The 6,771-nt window shown below is 53.8% G+C and overlaps 1 protein-coding gene across 21 annotated transcripts in view; it reads left to right on the top strand.

Moving 5' to 3' along the window:
* Positions 1 to 6,771, top strand: part of LOC105478940 (low density lipoprotein receptor class A domain containing 4) — a 436,625-nt gene that overhangs the window by 249,759 nt on the left and 180,095 nt on the right. The gene's annotated exons all lie outside the window — the stretch shown is intronic.

Below are 6,771 nucleotides of genomic sequence, written 5' to 3' on the forward strand. Positions count from 1 at the left end.
CTCTCAGTGAGTAGACAAGGCAGCCGGAGGCGATCTGCCTACAGGTGGGTGGCGTTTGTCTCGCTGAGGGACGCCTGTCTCTGCAGAGAGGGTAGCAGCAGGACACGTCTGGCCCGGGCTGGGCATTCCCCTGAGCCGCAGGTCCGGGCACAGGCACAGGTGAGCTGGGGAAGGACCCGGCCTGTCCCGAAGGTGCTGGAGGACAGAGACGCTGTGTTGCCGTGACAGTCCCTGATGTACGGGCACGTGTGGGATGTCGTGTTGCCTTTGGAGATCAGACCACTCCAAGCCCTCAGGAGCAGCCTTGGTCCTGTTGTGTTCATTCATCAGGCATCCCCTTGGCTGCACGCAGTGCTGGGTCACCCGCGGCGGGAGCAGGGCAGGCTCAGTCCGCGTTTGTTGAGTGGACGATCACAACCCTGCAAACACAGTCCCTGAGCTAGGCAGTCCAAAGGCTGTCCCTCCGAGGGAAGTGAAGCTGGTGGATGCTGGACACCTGTATGTGCGGGAGCTAGGGCTGGGGAGGGGCATAGGCGCCGTCTGGGAGGGGCACCAGGTGTCCTGGCACCAGGACCAGGGATTTTCCTCAGGCTGGGCTGGCAGGCAGGTCATTTTACCCAGTGGGCACTTAGGCAGGAGGCCTGGGGTTTCCAAGCTTTTGGGGGACTTACGCAAATATTGGAGACCTGAAAAAAATTCTGCTTCCAAAACAGGAAGTGAAAACTGCCAAATTGAAACCGACACATTTAAGTAAATGTTGACAGAACATGAGGGCTTGTCCAGTCACCTGCAGTTCACTGTCTCAGGTGGGATGCGGTGCTTTTTCCTAGTTTGATGTGATGTCTGTGAGGCCTGTAAGGGTCATGAGATGCCCTGGGGTAGCCGTGGTGAGAAGAGGCTGGAGCCTGTGGGGGCACCTGCTCCGGGTGAGCAGGTAGAGGAGACACCAGGAGCAGCTCCGTGTCCTCCCGCAGCCCGGGCGGCTCTGAGGGTGGATCCTCATTCGCTCTGACGCGCCGGCTGGATCCCTGGAGATACAGGCAGAAGGTGGAGAGGGGGCCGAGTCGTGTCCTCCCCCGTGGCTGGTGCAGAGCTGTGCACCCGGCTTCCTCCTTCCACACAGCCCCAGGGAAGAATCCGGGGCTTGGCAACCCCAGTTCAGCTGCGTTCAGCCCCACACTGGGTGCCGTTTCTGGTGGTTTAACGTACAATTGAGCAACTCTTGGTGGCGCTAAGATAAATGGGTGATAAATTGCAGTTGTATATTTTTAAGGTTATGAGGAAAGCAAACATTTAACATATAAGCCTGTTTATTAGTCAGTTTTACTCAGAGCCCCGGCTTCCAAAGTCTGACTGCCCCGAATTCCGTGTGGAAGTTCGGCCGGGACTTCTGACAGGAGCGCCCGCCGTGCCCCGCGCTGTCTGCGTTGTTAGGAAGCGTGTCGTTGCTTGGCTCCCAGCATATGGGGAGAAGTGAAGGTGTCACTGCTGTGGCAGGAACACGTCTCCAAGAACTAAGGGGCATCTTGTCACGGGCTCCTAGGCAGGAAACGGGGCAGAGTTCCAGGTGTCAGGTGCTGTGGTTTGAGGTGTGAATAAATAATTACCGAAATGACTGGCTGCGGTGGGGAGCGAGGAGCAGGCAGGCGTTTTGCCTGGAAGGGGGAGACGGAGCGTTAGCAGCGGTTCCCCCGCCGTCTGCCTGCCTTCCTGAGCGTGCCACATCTGCACGGGGCGCCCCTTCCCGACCGGGGTGCCCTCGCTCGCCTTCCCTCCTGCTTCCTGTGCACCTCGCCAGGGTTTCCCTGGGCAGCTCTGGTGAAGGGCACGCGTCACGCTATCCGGGCCCTCTCCACGTCTCAGCGGCCAATTGCCTTTCCTTTCTCTTTCTATGATGCTCCTGTATTGCCCCTGGATTCCTCCAGCACACACCGTGTTGGGTTTTAATTGTGTGTTTAATGACTTCTCTCTTACTAGATGATGAGGAAATCCCTCCCAGGGAGAGTCTGTGTTTTGTTTATTTCTGGTCCCTCAGTGTCCACTGCAGGGTCCGTGTGCACACACAGGTACACACCGATCCATCAGATACACATGTATTCATAATAATTTTGCTTTTTAAAAGGGTATTTTATATAAATAGAAATGGGAAAACTATTACATTTGCAGACATAAACCAATGGATGCTATCGGCGCAGGTTTGGGCCCCAGCTTCCGGCTCGGTGAATCGTGGGTCAGCAGAACAACGCCACTCGTTTTTCCTGGGACATGTGGTTTCTTCTAGATTCTGTGGCTTACAACACTATCCAAAATTCCTTCCACTCCTGCCTCACCTCCTTTCTCGGCTCCCGGGATTTCTGTCTGTCTGGGGAAAACCCTCACCTCTGGTGTGAGAGCAGAGGACAGTCGTCCACATAGAAGGACACTTCTGTGGCCAGGTGTGTGGGGCTTGCCCACAGCCCAGCAGCGGACACCTGCTGTAGCATCAGCTCCACAGGCTGGGGACTCCGTCCCTAAGGCTGCCCCTCAGACTCCAGTTGCAAGTCCAGGCTCAGGAATTTCTGACCGACTGGCTTCAAGTTGGGGTTCCCACAACCCCCTCGCTAGGTTTGATTAATTTGCTGTGGGGGTGGAGGGGGCGGCTACAGAACTCAGGGAAACACGTGTTTCCGTTTACCAGTTTGCTCCAAGGATATCCCAAAGGACACAGATGAAGGGCTGCGTGGGGCAGGGCTTGGGAAGATGTGGAGTCCTGTGCCCTCCCCGGGCCTCTGCATGTTCCGCTCTCAGAAGCTCCCCGAGCCCTGTCCTCTTGGATTTTTGTGGCCGCTTCTTGATGTCAGCATTCTTCCCCACCGGTGGGGGTGGGGTCTTCTCTGAGAAGGGTCGTGTGAGCAACAGGAAAGGCGGGGGGAGAGCGATGTTTCGCAGGCAGCTGAAAGGAGGACAGGAGAAGGTTGGGGAGGTTCTGTTTCCTAAGGCCTAATGCACCCGACCTTCTGACAGAAGGACTGTAACAGGGCTGTGGGGTGCACGAGCCAGGAGCCGTGGAAGAAAGCCTGGTAGATAGATGCACATCACAGCACCACCGCCTCTCCCCGTGGTTCAGTTCACAGGCCCTCCCCGAGCGTCCCCGGGGCCCTCTGCTGTGAAGGCAGCTCCCCCTGCCTCGATACCTCGATACCCCCATACCTCCAACCCCACCTGTGCAGTGGGCTTATTTCGGTGCTGGTCTGAAGCTCTTTGTGGTGTAAGCTCCGTGAAGGCAGGAGCATGCGCAGGGAGTTTCCTTCACTGCCCCAGGGTTGTGGCAAATCACTTACTCAGTGTTTGCCTGTGGAGTGAACAGGTGCATGAATGGTCTTGGAAAATGATGTATCCCGGCACCACGGTGGTGGTCGTTCATACGTGTTCTCATGACTTCGTAGCTTTCCCTAATGGCGAGGCCAGCAGGCCCATTCGTTTCTCGCTGAAAAGTGTGGTAAAGGCAAGTTTCCTAACCGGACCAGGACTGTAACCTCCAGAACGCACAGGGCCTGGGCGTGGGGAGCGCGGACGAGGAACCTGCTGCTGGTGCCGAGCGGGAGCCATGGAGGGGCCTACACCGTTGCGCTGACGCTGTGCGATGAGGATTCCGAATGCCATTCATGCAAAACAAATTTAGCAACTAAGGAGAGCGGCGCGCTGCTTCAGAAGCACCATGTGTTAGCAGGTGTGGCACAGCCCTGACTTTGCTTCCGTGGCTGAGGAAGGGGAATGAGTCTTCTGTGCATAAATGTTTCCACAGGCACCATCCTGGGTGTCCTGCCTGACCAGACTTGTGAGCCGGCGCCAGGTTGGAGCATGTGCCCAGGTGAAAATCATACATTATTTATTCATGTGAGCAGCTCTGCGCCTGTTTTCAAACATTCACTGCTTTGTTTTGTTTGTTTTGTCTACTTGCATGAAAGATGTGGTAGACAGAATACCCCCCAATAAAAGGTGTCCACTTCTTCATCCCTGGAACCTGTGAATGTATCACCTTGTTAGCAAAAGGGACTTGACGGATATGATTAACGCTAAGGACCTTGAGATGCAGAAGTTATCCTGGACCATCCAGGCCTGGAGACATGAGTCCTCTCAAAACAGACGCTTTCCCAGCTGTGGTCAGAACTAAAGGTGACCACCAAAGAGGGATCAGAGCCATGCGACGTGAAAAGGACTTGACTTGCCGTTGCTGGCTTTCCAGATGAGGAAGGGGCCTCAAGCCAAGGAATATGGGCAGCGTCTAGAAGACGGAAAAGGCAAATGAACATTGTCCCCTAGAGCTCTGGGAAGGACACAGCTCTGCCGCCTCGTTGATTTTCACCCAGTGAAATTCGTTTTGGATTCCCAACCTACAGAACCGTGAAGTAACCAATTTGTGTTTTAAGGCCAGGTGTGGTGGCTCACGCCTGTAATCTCAGCATTTTGGTTTTGGAAGGCCAAAGTGGGAGAATCGCTTGAGGCCCGGAGTTCAAAACCAGCTTGGGCAACGTAGTGAGACCCCATCTCTACAAAAAAAAAAAAAAAAGCCAGGCATGGTAGGTTATGCTTGTGGTGCCGGCTACTCCGGAGGCTGAGGCAGGAGGATCACTTGAGCCTAGGAGCTTGAGGTTACAGTGAGCTATGATTGTGCCACTGTTCTCCAGCCTGGTGACAGACTGAGACCTTATCTCATAAAGAAAGAAAGATTAAAAAATAACATTTGGTGTTTTTGGATTTTTTTTCTGCTTTTCTTTTCCTGAGATGGAGTCTCACTCTCGCCTAGGCTAGAGTGCAGTGTGTGATCTCAGCTCACTGCAACCTCCACCTCCTAGGTTCAAGCCATTCTCCTGCCTCAGTCTCCCAAGTAGCTGGAAGTACAGGTGCCCGCCACCATGCCCGGCTCATTTTTGTACTTTTCGTAGAGATGGGGTTTCACCATGTTGGCCAGGCTGGTCTCGAACTCCTGGCCTCAGGTAATCTGCCCCCCTCAGCCTCCCAAAGTGCTGGGATTACAGCTGTGAGCCACAACGCCCAGTCAAACTCGGTGTCTTAAGCCAGTGAGTTTGTAGTAGCTTGTTACAGCAGCAATAGGAAGGAGATACATACGGTTTTGCCCATAGAAAGATATTGGTTAAATAAAAGGAAGAAAACCCATCTGGGTCTACGTTTTCTCAGGCAGTGCTTGCACTTTACGGAGCCCATGCAGGACATTTACATCAGCGGCAAGTCTATGAATCGTAGCCTGGCCTCGCCGTTAGAGGTGCACAAACTCAGCGTAAGCACACCCTAAGTTTGTGCCCGAGGTCACACCCTGGATCCAGCCCTGTCACACGGTTAACATTCCACAGCCAATGACTGAGCTAGAGCCAGAGCCGCCGCCCCCACGTCGTCACGCCACGGTCATTGTCATTTCACTGCAGTTTCTCCAGCTTCCTTTTGAAGAGGAACACAAAGGGGAGGTGCTTTGTGAGGAAACAATATATTGTAGCAATAGGGACATGTTTGAAAATAGTAGTTAATGAACATTATTTTCCTAAATTGGTAGTTTTTATTTTATTTTAATTTTTTTTTTTTTAAGAGCCAGAGCCTCACTGTCTTGCCCAGGCTTGAGTGCAGTGGCGCTATCACAATTCACTGCATCTTTGAACTTCTGGGCTTAAGCGATCCTTCTGTCTCAGCCTCCTGAGTAACTGGAACTACAGGCACACGCCACCATGCCTGGCCAATTTTTGTGTTTTTTGTAGAGATGGGGTCTCACCATTTTGCCCAGGTGATCTGGAACTCCGGGCACAAGCATTTCTCCTGCCTCAGCCTCCCAAAGTGCTGGGATTACAGGCGTGAGCCACGCACCTGTCCTTAATGGATAGCTTTAGAGCAGTCCATTAGGGTGGACCCATGTCATCTGACAAAGCCATGTGTCTGTTTTGTATTTTCTAAGAGATTTGGTGCTGAGTAAAGAAAAAGAAAATTCTTCATATCTGATGAGAAGGTAGTGCTGCTGAGAGAGACCAAAAAAGGACAATTAGTGATGAGGGTATTTAAGGCAGACAGTTCATACCTCCTGAGTTTTTGGAACACGTGTCTCTTTTTGGTAAAAGATTTGGGGGATAATCCCCATTGTATGTGTATTTAATATTATATACATATACTACCATAAACTTCCTAAGATAAACACAAAATTATAGATTTTGCTGAAGAGCAAAATGAAAATAAAATTGTACTCCCCTTTTCTTCCAACACCAAGTGAGTCAGCCCACTGGGGTGTGGTAGGCGCCTGTGCCCGGAACAGCCCTCCGTGCCGCCGTCTGTGGCCGGAGCCCTTCTGCAGCCCCCACTGCACCAGCCTTTGCCCTTTGCCCGCTGCGGCGAGTGAACTCGGTGCCCGCCTCGCCGTGCTGGGGCGGCCCGGCTTGCCGCCTCCCGGGACCGTGGGAACTGAGCTGGGCCGGCCTGGGCCCCCAGCGCCCGCTCGCAGAAGGCGCCCCGGGATGTCTCGTGCAGATGAATGTGTCCGTGCCGGGCTCGTACAGAAGATCGGGAGGCCCTCCGTGGCCAGGGCCTGAGGACGGCAGATAGCCTCGGGGACCGCGTGGGTTTTGAGGTCTGGGGGAACCGTGGGGGAGCAGGAGGACGTTGTAAGCAAAGGCCGAGAAGAGCCAGGAAGACGTGGGGATGGGGACACAGACCTGACCGGGGGAAACCAGGATTCCAGGAACACAAATGTCACTGAAGAAGCAGAGTGTGTGTTACTGGTTGGGGGTGTCCTGG

The sequence above is a fragment of the Macaca nemestrina genome, chromosome 19 (assembly GCF_043159975.1).
Source record: "Macaca nemestrina isolate mMacNem1 chromosome 19, mMacNem.hap1, whole genome shotgun sequence".
Taxonomy (NCBI): Eukaryota; Metazoa; Chordata; class Mammalia; order Primates; family Cercopithecidae; genus Macaca; species Macaca nemestrina.